This window comes from Scylla paramamosain, chromosome 20 (assembly GCF_035594125.1).
Source record: "Scylla paramamosain isolate STU-SP2022 chromosome 20, ASM3559412v1, whole genome shotgun sequence".
Taxonomy (NCBI): domain Eukaryota; kingdom Metazoa; phylum Arthropoda; class Malacostraca; order Decapoda; family Portunidae; genus Scylla; species Scylla paramamosain.
This window is the reverse complement of record NC_087170.1, coordinates 12,056,495-12,066,494: the sequence shown is the minus strand read 5'-3', so window position 1 is coordinate 12,066,494 and position 10,000 is coordinate 12,056,495. Positions and strand designations below refer to the sequence as shown.

The following is a 10,000-nucleotide window of genomic DNA, read 5'->3' as shown; positions in this document are numbered from 1 at the left end:
CCTCATCATCATATCACCACATCTTCATCATTATCATCACATCACCACCGCATTTTTCCTTCGTCATCACCACCATCACCACCACCACCGCCACCACCACCACCACCACAGTGACACAGGAGGGGGACACGCCACGCATTCCGCCCGTCCTTGATCCCGGCCAGGAGAGAGAGAGAGAGAGAGAGAGAGAGAGAGAGAGAGAGAGAGAGAGAGAGAGAGAGAGAGAGAGAGAGAGAGAGAGAGAGAGAGAGAGTGTAAAGGAGAAATCGGTCTTTGTAAATAAACTACGAGGTTAGACAAAGAATATATAGAGGGAAGGGAAGGTTAGGTTAGGCTGGGCTGGGCTGGGACGGGCTGGGCTGGGACGGGCTGGGTTATGTTATGTTTTTAAATGAAATTAGGTTACCTTATGTTAGGTTAGGTTTAGCTTGGCTTGGTTTGCTTACGTTAGGTTCGGTTAGGTTAGGTTAAAGTTAAATTGTTAGGTTTATTCTGACACAAAGTACATTGCCAAACATAATCCAACGCCACTTAAACTCGCATTTTTAAGCACTTCGAGTATTAAAACTATTTTCAAAGATTGCACAAACCATTAGCCATGTTTTGACGATCCCCCCGCTCCGTTAAAGTACATAATTCTTGTTCAACCATCATTAGGCTCACACTCTTGAGATTGTAACGCAAACTCTGAGCTACGGGGACACGCACGAACAGACACAATCACAGGTGTAATGAGGTCACGTTCCTTTCAGTTGTTGGTAGTGATCAAATTTCTTTCAGTCACAAGTATATACAGGTAAACAGACACAATTATAAATGTATGTGAACACACCTGCTTGTTACAATTAAGACGGTTAAGTTTCTCACAGTCACAGTCACAACACTCTAAGGACCAAAAGGGTTGCGGATATCTGTGCTTTCTTTGTGTTCCTTTGTGTGGGCGTTCCTTTATCTTCCCTTCATGTCTAGCCTGAGGGTGAAGGTTTTGCAGCCACGTGTGTTGCAGGCTGTCGATGGCGCGCGCGCGCGCGCACACACACACACACACACACACACACACACACACACACACACACACACACACACACACACACACACACAATAAAGAAAGAATTTTATAGTCGGTGTCTTTGCGCGTACTTTGATATGTAAAACACTTTTTTCTTCCTTCTCCTCCTCCTCCGCCTCCTCCTCCTCCTATTTTCACAACAACAGTAACTACTACTACTACTACTACTACTACTACTACTACTACTACTACTACTACTGCTGCTGCTGCTACTATTACAACAACATCAACAAGCATTACTATTACTACTATTACAACAACACCAACAAGCACTACTACTACTACTACTACTACTACCACTATTGCAACAACAACAAGCACTACTACTACTACTACTACTACTACTGCTATTATTACAACACCAACAAGCACTACTACTACAGCCACCATCCCAACAATAATTACAATTTTCCTTCATCAACATTTTTTCCTTATTACAACAACAACAACAACAACAACAACAACAACAACAACAACAACAACAGCAACAACCAACACTTCTTACTTATGTGTGCTGCGCGGAATAATAACAAACAACACTAACAACCTGCCGGTGCAATGTTGCTGTTTATTTACTTACATACCTGTCTGTGTGTCTGTCTAATTATTTGTTCCTTCAGGTGCAGCTCCTTGCACACACACACACACACACACACACACACACACACACACACACACACACACACACAGATCACTGCCAAGGAAGGAATTTAAATCTCCTAACCTGAGGCGAAGAGGAGGAGGAGGAGGAGGAGGAGGAGGAGGAGGAGGAGGAGGAGGAGGAGGAGGAGGAGGAGGAGGAGGAGGAGGAGGAAGGGAGGGCAATGAGGAGGGGAACACTGAGTGGAGGAATGAAGGAGTGGAGAGGGAAGGAAAGGAAGCAGGGGTGAGGGAGGGGTGAGGAGGTGATGGGGTGATGGGGAGAGGGGGCGGGGTTAGACAGGGGTGAAGAGGTCAATAGGGACGAAAGTGGGGGTGTGGGGTGGGAGGGATGGGTGGGGGAGAGGGGTGGGAGGGATGATAGGTGGGGGGAGAGGGGTGGGGTGTGGAGTAAAGGTGAAGAGGGGGGAGGATGGTGGGGATGATAAATGAGAAGAGGAGGAGGAGGAGGAGGAGGAGGAGGAGGTAATATGGGTGTGGTGTGGTGAGTGTGGTGGGAGGAGGGGTGATGAGTGTGGTAGATGGGGAGGTAACAGTAGTGATGGGGGTGGTGGTGGTGACAGTAATGATGACAGTAGTGGTGATGGTTGAGGTGGAGACAATGGTGGTGGTCGTAACGATGACGGTGGTGGTGATGGTGGTAGACAGAGAAAGGATAGAGAAACTACCACCACCACCACCACCACCACCACCACCACCACCACTACCTTTTTATATTTATGAATTACTTTCGCCTCCCTAATTTGATGTCCTCTGGCGTTCTTGTAATGGACCTAAATATTTGTTGTTGCCTTAAAAGTAGCGCCAAAACCACTGCCACTACCACCACCACCACCACCTAACCAAAGCTGGCCTAGCCTAACCTAACCTAAACACTACTACTCTCACTACCACTACCATTACCACCTCCATGGGCCTCTCACACCGGACGACACCTCTCTCTCTCTCTCTCTCTCTCTCTCTCTCTCTCTCTCTCTCTCTCTGAAAGCAGCGGGACATCACACGGTAGACAACCACAACAAATGCCTCTCTCTCTCTCTCTCTCTCTCTCTCTCTCTCTCTCTCTCTCTCTCTCTCTCTCTCTCTCTCTTGCTCTCTCTTTCTGTGTGTGTGTGTGTGTGTGTGTGTGTGTGTGTGTGTGTGTGTGTGTGTGTGTGTGTGTGTGTGTGTGTGTGTGTGTGTGTGTGTGTGTGTGTGTGAACAATTAATTATCAGGGTGAATAATCAATTAAGTTTCAGATCATCCCGTTACTTCTATGTCTGTTTACTAGTTTACTTCACTTTACCTTGCAGGACGCGCGTCACGCCACCGCCGCCTCCCGCTGCTGCCACACTCACCTGCAGCAAATGGAAGGCGAGTTAGAATAAAGATAATGGCCATGAAAAAGGATAGGTAATAAAAATGGTTAAGACAATGACGATGACAATAACAACAACAACAATGCGTCTCTCTCTCTCTCTCTCTCTCTCTCTCTCTCTCTCTCTCTCTCTCTCTCTCTCTCTCTCTCTCTCTCTCTCTCACTTCATTTTCTCCATTTCTATAACCGGATTTCTAAATTATTTCATTGTCCAACAACAACAACAACAACAACAACAACAACAACAACAACAACAACAACAACAATAATAATAATAGAGCCACCACATCCGGGATTACTTGAATTACAATTAACTTATTATTATTATTATTATTATTATTATTATTATTATCATTATTATCATCATTATTATAACGAATATAGTGTAATGCTGTGACCTTCAATTATGCAATTACTTATGAAAGAAGCAATTATGTGATTATGAATGTTAAGTAGGCCCATTAATTTGACCCTACCACGAAGAAACACACACACACACACACACACACACACACACACACACACACACACACGAGGATGATAATGGTATGGAGAATGTATGAGGAGGAGGAGAAGGAGGAGGAGAAGGAGAAGAAGGAGATGGAGATGGAGATGGAGATGGAGAAGGAGAAGGAGAAGGAGAAGGAGATGGAGGAGGAGGAGGAGGATACCGTGATGGAGAGCAGGGAGGTGTCGTAGGGGTACTAACAAGATGACTACAGAGGCACTGATAGCGAGTCACAGCTGAAGTCACTGTTTCCCACGGGTACAGTGTCGCTACAACCTGTGCATGCCAATTAAAACACCTGTACCTCACCCATTCCAGCATGCAGTGGTGTGTGTGTGTGTGTGTGTGTATGTTGGAGTGCAGTGAAGTGTATGTATTGAGTGAAAATTAATGTTGTGAATTTTATTTAGAAATCGTGTGGGAATTAATACATGGACTAGTAATGAAGTGTTTGGTGTTCAGAGTTACGTAAAGACCAACAGGAAACGGGGACGTGATAAGTAGAAGTGGTGAAATACTGCTCTCTCTCTCTCTCTCTCTCTCTCTCTCTCTCTCTCTCTCTCTCTCTCTCTCTCTCTAGAGCATTTTAAACAGTATAGCACGACTTTTCTCGACAGCAGCACAGGTGAGAGTGAAGATGTCTCTTTATCTCACCGTAATCACTACTCTCACCGTCACCTGGCTGTATAATTAACCTGCAGAATCAAAGGTCTTTCTCTGCCTTCGGGCATAATCATAGCTATTATAATACCATGATTGTCTTCACCCCATGTTTGGTTCATCAACACTTATGTCTTCCTGTGTGTATTCTCCAGCCATTGAGAGATACAATGCTTCTTTTGTCCTGGTGCGGTCATCTAAATACGTAGCTATCTATACTTACATTATCCTGTGTGACGGTATTATAATATTGTAATCGTATTTACACCATGTTTGGCTCAACACGAATGTCTTCCTGTGTATTCCTGAACCAGTGAGGGATATAATATGCTTCTTTTCTCTTTGTTGGGTCAATGAAATAGCTGCCTAGACTCATAGCAGCCTGTGTGACGGTGTTATGGCTGTCTTCACGGCTTGTTTGGCTCACCGACACTTAGGTCTTCCTGTGTGTATACTTCAACCACTAAGAGATACAATGTGCTTCTTCTGCGTTGGTAGTGTCATTCATATAGCTATGTATCTACACTAGTATCCTTCTGCGTGGCGGCACGTGTATCCTTGAACCATTAAGAGGTACAATATGCTTCCTTTGCGTTGGCGGGGTCAATCAAATACCAGTCAATCAATCACTGTAAATAAACCAATGAAACTCTCGATAAATCAACCACTCCCGCGTGAACACATTCCACTCTGGGCACTAGTAGACACTCCACTTCCTCTCCATGCATTTCACAGCACCGCGTTATGCTAATGAATCACGGCAGCCCAAGCCACTTACGGTGATGGCTTGGGTTAATGGTGAATGTTAGGTTAGGTTAGGTTAGGTTGATGATAAAAGTAAGGTTAGGTTAGGTTAGGTTAGGTTACGTTAGTTTAGTTTAGTTTAGGTTAATGGTAAAGGTTAGGTTAACAGTAAATAAGGATGGGAGGAAATGCATCAAGGAGGAAATGTTTGAGGAAAGATACGTCAGGTGGAGAAAATGTCCACAGAGGAAACGGTGTATGAGACAGAATATCCTACACTGTTCCTATTCGTTTAAGATTATTACGGTAAGTCCATTTTCACTACCCTTCTCTCATTCTTATACAGGTGAATAATTTCTCATCGTTATCTTACTTTACTTCCTCACGTTCTACTTCCTGTATGTAAATTTTCACTTTAATGCCACACATACACACACACACACACACACACACACCTTGTCATACACACTACTATTCATTAACAGGCGTATCATGGTGTACCAGGAGGGATCACACAGGTAGTCACAGGTAAGAGTACAGTAACATGCACACCTATGACCTGTATTCTGAAACGCTTTGCCCTGACACACACACACACACACACACATTTTTTCCCTTTCCATCACTCAGGCATATATCAGGTTACAGTTTTCTCAATTGCACACGGCACATATATATAATGAACAGAGCCCGCCACGTGTAGTTCCATTGGGTTCCTTCAGCTTCCCCTCTGTTCCGTGTTCCTGTCAGGTGTCATTTTCTCAGCGCCAGTGAAGAAGTGAGGTCATATGCTTGTCTTGCGGCAGAATGAAGTTTGTTTTTACACATGAGTTATTAAACTGGCCGGCCCATTTTCTGTTGTATTATTACCTGTTTATTCTTATTTATTTTTTCTTTATAGGAGGCGACAAGAGCAGCAGTTTAGCGGGATTTTCTTCTCTTTTTTTTTTCTCCTTCACTTTTTCTTTGGCTAACCTTTACACATTCGAGAGAGAGAGAGAGAGAGAGAGAGAGAGAGAGAGAGAGAGAGAGAGAGAGAGAGAGAGAGAGAGAGAGAGAGAGAGAGAGAGAGAGAGAGAGAGAGAGAGAGAGATCCACAAGTCAAATCACAAGAGCATAATGTCAGAAACAATATCATTCAGTAGACAATAACACTCAGAGCAAGAATAATGTTGAGCGAATGATGACAGCACTCACTAAACTCAGCACAGCACGCCAGCACTCACCAACGCCTCATCTGGGACTCCGCGAGGAAAACAAGGGCGTACCTGCCACATCAATTACACAATACAGGTTTAACAAGCAGCGAGTGTGTGTGTGTGATCTGCTACCCTGTAACTGACTTGTGAGAGGACGTGTAAACGCCTACTAATTTGTGATTGGCTTGTAATCGAGCTTGTAACCGGCTTCTGAATGTATAACTGCCTGGTAAGATAATATTGTAACCGCCTTGTAACTTGTAATTATCTTGTAAGGGAGTGTAGGGAAGGCCTTGTTAAAGAACTTGTAAATGAATTAAGTGGGAACTGACTTGTAGGAAAACTTGTGATTAGCTTGTGGGGGGAAGGAAGGAAGGAAGGAAGGAAGGAAGGAAGGAAGGGAAGGGAAGGGAAGGGAAGGGAAGGGAAGGGAAGGGAAGGGAAGGGAAGGAAAGGGAAGGGAAGGAAAGGAAAGGAAAGGAAAGGGCGGGAGAGAAGTAAGGAAGGAATGAGGGAAGGAAGGGAGGTAGGGAGAGGAGGGAGCACATAGCAACACAGCAGCCCTGGAGTGGAGATAATGGAGGGAGGAAGGATGGAAAAGAATGAGACAAAAAAAAAAAAAAAATCCCAACTAAAAATGAAAATAAAAATACAAATAAAACACACCAAGGCTTTAATGAAGGAAGACTTGAAGAGCCAAATTTGCTTAGCTTATCGTGAGATTTTTCTTTATTCTTCTATTTCCTTTTTACGTGTCAGTCTGGACAGGGGCACCAAAAATGAAGGGAAAAATAGGCCCGCTCATTATGCCGCTCCCAACAAGCACATGATGGATTACTGCGTGGTGACCTGACAGAAGTGACCCAACAAGCACATGATGGATTACTGCGTTGTGACCTGACAGAAGTGACCCAACAAGCACATTATGGATCCCCTACGTGGTAACCTGACAAGTGACCCAACAAGCACATGATGGATTACTGCGTGGTGACCTGACAGAAGTGACCCAACAAGCATATTAAAGATTATTGCGTGGTGACCTGACAGAAGTGACGCAACAGAAGTGCTTACAGTGTTCAAAATATTGCATAACATCAATATTAACCCTTTCATCACTATTTGGGACATTTTTCCTTAATCACTACACACTGCATTACATTTCTTCTCGCCTTTCAGCCATCTCCAAACATTATACTCGCTACAAATTGCAAAATTCATTCATTTCCGTCCTTTTTTTTTTTTAGGTGCTTATAAAAATTTCATATATTGCTTTTAGTGATGTGAATTGTAGTGCATCGTAGTGAAAGGGTTAAGTTCACCAGAAGGGTTTAATAAGTTGAAGGTAATTGGTCAAAGATTTTCGTCACACTAATTCTAACATTACGAAAATATTAAACGTCACTTTTTTTTTTTTCTGTTAATATGTATTCATTGTTTTCCTCATATTTGGAGGGAACAGTGGGTGGGTGAGGAGAGGCCTTCCACTTCACTATCCTGCATCTCTCACTTCTGATCAAATACCTAACCACAAACAACCTCGTTAGGTCCAAGGAGTCTGATGCTGTTTTGTTTGTTACTGCTTTGAGTGGTGACAGTTACGCAAGAGGACGGACGGACGGACGGACGGACGGACGGACGAACACACACACACACACACACACACACACACACACACACACACACACACACACACACACACACACACACACACACACACACACACACACACGTACCCTGGCATGACGCGTGTTACAAGTGACGTCAGCAGCACGGGCCAGCCAATACGCCCCGTCACTCCGCCCTGCATGGCACACACGGAGGGGCAGGGAGGGGGGCAGGGAGGAGGCAGGGCGGCAGGGGAAGGGGGATAGATGACCAGTAAATGCCAGCGTCAGTCAGTCAGTCAGCGAGGCGTCAGGGGAGGGGAGAGGAGGGGAGATATGTACTCATGGATTGTATGAAGGAAGGGAGGGGAGGGAGGGAAGGGAGGAGGTGAAGGAAGAGAAGGAAGGAGAGGGGCGGGATGGGGTGGAGGAAGGGAAGGAAGAGGGGGGTGAGGGGAACAAATGCCACCCACCTTATAATCTTAATTTGGTGTTTTCTTTCATTCTTTATTCTCTCTCTCTCTCTCTCTCTCTCTCTCTCTCTCTCTCTCTCTCTCTCTCTCTCTCTCTCTCTCTCTTCCTCAATTCTTCATGCCTACCACTCCTCCTTACCCTCTTATTCTCCTCCTCCTCCTCCTCCTCCCTACCGTGTTACCCTCCTCCTCCTCCTCCTCCTCCTCCAGTCAGTCACCTTGCTATGGTCTTACAGGAGTAGTGTTACCTGCCGCTTCTCTGTCCCCGTGTCCCTGCTACTGTTAAGAACCCGCGTCTTACTCTTAATCACCTTCAAATATAATTATCAAGTTCCATGCTGTTTTATTATAGTTTGTTTGTTTATTTGTGTTGTATTCTATTGGGCGTTTAAGATTTTATTTTTTTATTTGTCTATTTGATTTTGTACTGTTTTGTCTAGTGTGGTTTTAATGTTTGATTATATTGATGTTCTGTTTCATTGTATCTATTTTTTTTATATATTTTTTTATCATATATAATTGAACTTTAAACTGGATACTTTCTTTTCTTTCTTTCCTTTTCTTTTTTTTTATGTTCGTTTGATTATTCTTTTATCTTGTTTACTGTGATCATATTTAATTCAACCTCAAACTTGGTCCACTTGCTATTTTTCTTTTCTTTTTCTTTTTCTTTTCTTACGTTCATTTGACTTTCGATTGCTTTGTTTACGGTGATCTTAACGTTTCACTGCATCATTTTGCCGCGTTTAGCTTTCATATACAATTTAATTTCAAACCTGGTCTTTTCATCAAGTCTTGCCTGCCGTGCTTTGTTCTGCTGCTTTTACTGTTTTGCTTTTGTTGCGAGGATTTGTGCAACCTTGTTTTTCATTTTTAGTCACTTCACTTTCCATTTGTCATATTCTCTCTCTATTTCACACTTTATCCTGTATCGTATCTTGTTTGTTATGCTCAGTTCTGTTAACGTCGCTTTTCATTGCATATACTTTCCCCCCGCAATGTCAATGTTTTGTCATATATTTTCACTATACTTGTAGTCACCTGACCTTCGCGTTATCACATTCTATTTAACGTCACACTTCTTTTCCCTTCTTTCTAACCAGTCTTGTTTGTTATGCCATGTTCCGTCAGCCAGTCAATCAGTAAGTCAGTCAGTCAGTCAGCCGGTCATCTGATGAAGTAGTCAGTCAGTCAATCAGCTTATCAAGTAGTCAGTCAGCCAATCAGCTTACCAGTCAGTCAGTCAGTCAGTCAAGAGACCATCGAGTCAAGCCAGTCCACCAAAAAAAAAAATAAATAAATAAATAGATAAAAAAAAAATAAAGAAAAACCATTATACGTACAATCTAATCCACAAGTCCTGAAACACAAGACACTCACTTCCACTATGATTTACTTAAGTCCGCCTCAACACGTCCTCGGCGCCAGGAACCCATCAACACTCAGGTTCTGTAGGACACCAGGCATATCAACGGGTCCAGGGTCCAGGTGTGAGGGGGAAGGGCGGAACACATTAGTAGGAAGTGCTGGTTACTGACTTGTGGCCTCTACTGTACAGTGCATGAGGAAACTTATTGTAAAATCTAGATATGAATTAAATGTTCAAATTGCAGTATTTTCTTTTTTTTTTTTCCTCTCCCTCCTCCTCCTAGTATTCTTTATCCTCCACTTGAAACTGATGTTGGTCTTCTCTCTCTTCTTCTTCCTCTTCCTCCTACTCTTTTT

The 10,000-nt window shown here is 43.5% G+C and overlaps 1 protein-coding gene across 2 annotated transcripts in view; it reads right to left on the bottom strand.

Annotated features, from left to right (window-relative positions):
- The window catches only part of LOC135110326 (collagen alpha-1(III) chain-like), a 99,738-nt gene extending 96,685 nt beyond the window's left edge, over nt 1-3,053 (bottom strand). The window contains exon 1 of one of the 2 annotated variants that reach the window (XM_064022552.1): nt 3,016-3,053. The gene's annotated coding sequence lies outside the window, so the exon portion shown is untranslated. The remainder of the gene's footprint in view (nt 1-3,015) is intronic. The other variant, XM_064022551.1, reaches the window with a different exon arrangement.
- Nucleotides 3,054-10,000: the final 6,947 nt, after the last annotated feature.